Below are 3594 nucleotides of genomic sequence, written 5' to 3' on the forward strand. Positions count from 1 at the left end.
GGCTTGAGTCTAGAAGACAAGAATCCATGTCATTCTAAAAAAGTATCGCACCTGTGGTTGGTGAGCCAATTTATTATCACCACAATGTGAATTGAAAGTTCGAACTGCTTCGTCTCGTACAAAGCTAGTTTCCTACAAAATACAAAATTCTTATAAGCATCAAAATATCCTTTAACCAAGATTTAAAAAAAAAAAAAAAAAAAACAAACTGAGAATCATGAAACTGTTTCTTTTGCTTCCTTTTATTGCTCTTGCGCTACTCGAAGCATATGGTTTTACCGCTGAAAGTGATATGCAAGCGTTGCTGGTATTTAAGTCTCAAATTTCTGAAGAGAAAAGGGCTGTCTTGTCCTCATGGAATCGCTCATCCCAGTTGTGCAACTGGAAGGGTAACTGAGGTAAATAAAAGAGTAACTTCGTGTTCATCTTGTTCACCACGTCTTTTTTTGTTTGTAAAATTCGTGTTCGTTCCTCTTGAAAATATTTACGAACATCTGAATCTTGCGTTAAATTCAAGTCACAAACTAAATATTTTTTGATGCATGTATGTAACTAAAATGTATTGGTGACCAATGCATATGGACTACATGTATAATTCTATACAACATGATATGAGGATGAAAGTGATTTTAGCACACCAATTAAAGCGGGAAGAGAAGTTACACCTCCAGAGATTTAGACACGAAATAATGATAATACTCGATTTAGAAAAAAGCAAAAAAAAATTCATTTAACACTTTGAAATTCGTTAATTGATCACTTGTGGGAAAAATATACTAATGGAAATGTTTACGTTAAAATATATTATGTTATTAGCAAAATGTACTGTCAGTTTTAATATAATAAATGTTGATAAAAATATATAATTTATGAAAACTTTGTGGAAAATAAAATATAAAGAGTCTATTTGTAAATTTTGTAAGTAAAAGATATTAGTTATAAAATAGAAAAAAATATATTTAAAATATTTCTTTTTAAAATCAAATATAGAGTAAACTATTGGAGAGAAACTCAACTCTATTTTAGAGTTATACTATTTTAATGTGAAACTAGTCTAAAATAGAGTAAACTAGTGGAGATGGTCTTATGTCACTTTTTTAACATCTATCTTGAGTTTTGTAGATTTAGATTAGGTATCAAAAGTGCCGATCTTATTATAAGAGCATACCTTAATACTTAAGAAAAAAAGAAAAAAAAAATAGGAAAGAGACATGATAAATTATAAAGTCTTTATAATTTAATTAAATAATAAAAATGTTATTAAATAATAATTAATTTTTTTTAAAAACTGAGTTACATACTCACCAGTAAGGTTACTCTAATGCTCGTCTTATTATAATGTCAACCCCCAAGTATTTATGTAACATCTAAGTCGGCATATGACCTTATTATCCTAAACACAATAGGAATGCAAAGCTTATCCCAAAAAAAAAACCACGTAGGATTTCTCTACAAGTCTATTTTTTTTTTTTACAAGTCTTTGTATTTATCTTTTTTAACTTATATTCCAATATTCCTTCTGGAGTTGGAGAGTGTGCAGGGGCAGAAGGGGTTGTGACCCCACTAAATTTTTGAAAAAAAATTATAGTGTGTATTTTTCTAAAATTAATTTAATATTTTTACAAACTTTAGCATTTGACCCTGCTAATTTATATTTACGTACGTTGTCATATGCTCTCATTAAATTTTTTTTTTTTGTTATAGTATCATATATTATCAAGTTTTAATATCAAATTTATATACCATGACCCCAATAAAAAATATTTCTAGCACCACCACCGAAAACGTTGATTTTTAGTGCCTAACTTGGACACTAGATTTTGAAATGGGACACAACCAAAAGCCTTTGTCAATATGTATGCGATATGAGAGTCTGTATAATATTGATATATTCTCAATTTGCATTATTTTAACCATTCATTCTTGCATATGTTGACCATTAGGATAGCATTTAGATATGTTTAGTTGCATTGCATTACATATGTCCTTATCAGGTGATGGAGATTTCAAATGGTGACTTTGGAGCATTTAGAGATGGTTTGGAGGCAAAAGGGGTGATTCTTGAGAAGGAGACGCATTGATCAAGTGTCCCAGCGGCATAAGGACGTCCCAGCGGCCTTTTGGCCCCTCAAGAAGCCGCTGCAAGCGCTGAGAAACGGAGACTAAATGTGGGAGCGGCCTTACGCAGCGGTGTACCTAAGCCGCTGGAGACGCTCGAGAGATGAAGACTCAAGAAATGGAGACCAAGTGCGGGAGCGGCCTGACGCAGCAGTGTGACGAGACCGCTTGGAAAATACCCCGTTCCCTGCCGCGTTCGTACTTGTCGCAGCGGTGTGATGACGAAGCAAGGAAGCCGATGCGAGTGTCCCAGCGGCTAGGCGGAGCGGTTTCATGTGGCCACTGCGAGTCAAGAAAGTCAACATTTTCCGTGTTTGTCCAGATAATTACCAATTTGTGTTTTGGTTAACCCAGGTTTGTTGGGTTAAACCAGGTTCGACTTTAAGCTACTATAAAGGTCTTTCAGACCTAATTGTAGGGGCTGATCTTGTTTTCTATCTAATCACAAAAGAACTTTAGGTGAAAGATCCTATCTTGATCATTTCTCTCTTGTGATTGCTTGATTATCTTGATCACTAATCATGATTAGCACCAAATCATCTTTGATTCTTGGGCTCATCATGGAGAGTAGTGAGTAGTCATATTTGGATTCATGGGTTGGTGAGATTAAGGGTGATTAAGCTAGATCTAAGGTGTTTAGGCATAGATCAATCTTATTCCTTGCTAGTAGAGGGCTTTTAATGCAAATTTAGAGTTGGTCTCTCTAAAGTTGAGCTCTAGGCATTTCATACCCGGAAGGTGTTTGATGAAATGCATGAACCAACTCTCCTAAGATTTTAACATCCTTTACCAAAGGGATTTGTTGTTAAAGGTGTTAAGATGGCTAGTAGACTTGAGATTAATGATTACTTAGATAACATTCAACCAAAGGAATTTGATGCTTGAGTTATCTAGGTAAATGAGCATTCATCTAGGGATAGAGTTTGCTTAGGATTGTGTCTAGGCCTAAGGTAGATATAGATTGGTTAAAAGTTGACACCTTTAAATTGAATCTTGATCACCCAAGATTAATTCTCATAGCCCATGAGTTCTCCCTTCTTATAAGAAAGAAAACTTTGTCCTTTATTGCATTTTAGGTAGTAATCTAGTTTCAAATCATCTCGAAAACTGGTAGCACTTAGATTAAGCATGATCTTGCATTCCCTTTGCATCAGAATCACTTAGGACTGGTTTGACATCCTATATATTACAACATTTGATTAAGGGCCTTGAAATCCTTATCATCAAATTGGCGCCGTTGTCGGGGAAATTACTTGGAAAGCCAGAGCAAAATCCCAAGGAGACAATGAAAGCCATCACCCTTAGGAGTGGAAAACAGCTACCACCAAGAACTCTCATTAGGGATAATGAGAAGCAAGATGGGGAGGTGGTCTTCAATGTGGATGATGATGTGGTTATTATGGATGAGAAGACCAATGAAGAGATCTTGGAGAAAATAGTTGAAGCAAAAGGAAAGGGTAAAATTGGAGAAGAAAG

The sequence above is a fragment of the Brassica oleracea genome, chromosome C9, assembly GCF_000695525.1.
Source record: "Brassica oleracea var. oleracea cultivar TO1000 chromosome C9, BOL, whole genome shotgun sequence".
In the NCBI taxonomy this organism is placed as follows: domain Eukaryota; kingdom Viridiplantae; phylum Streptophyta; class Magnoliopsida; order Brassicales; family Brassicaceae; genus Brassica; species Brassica oleracea.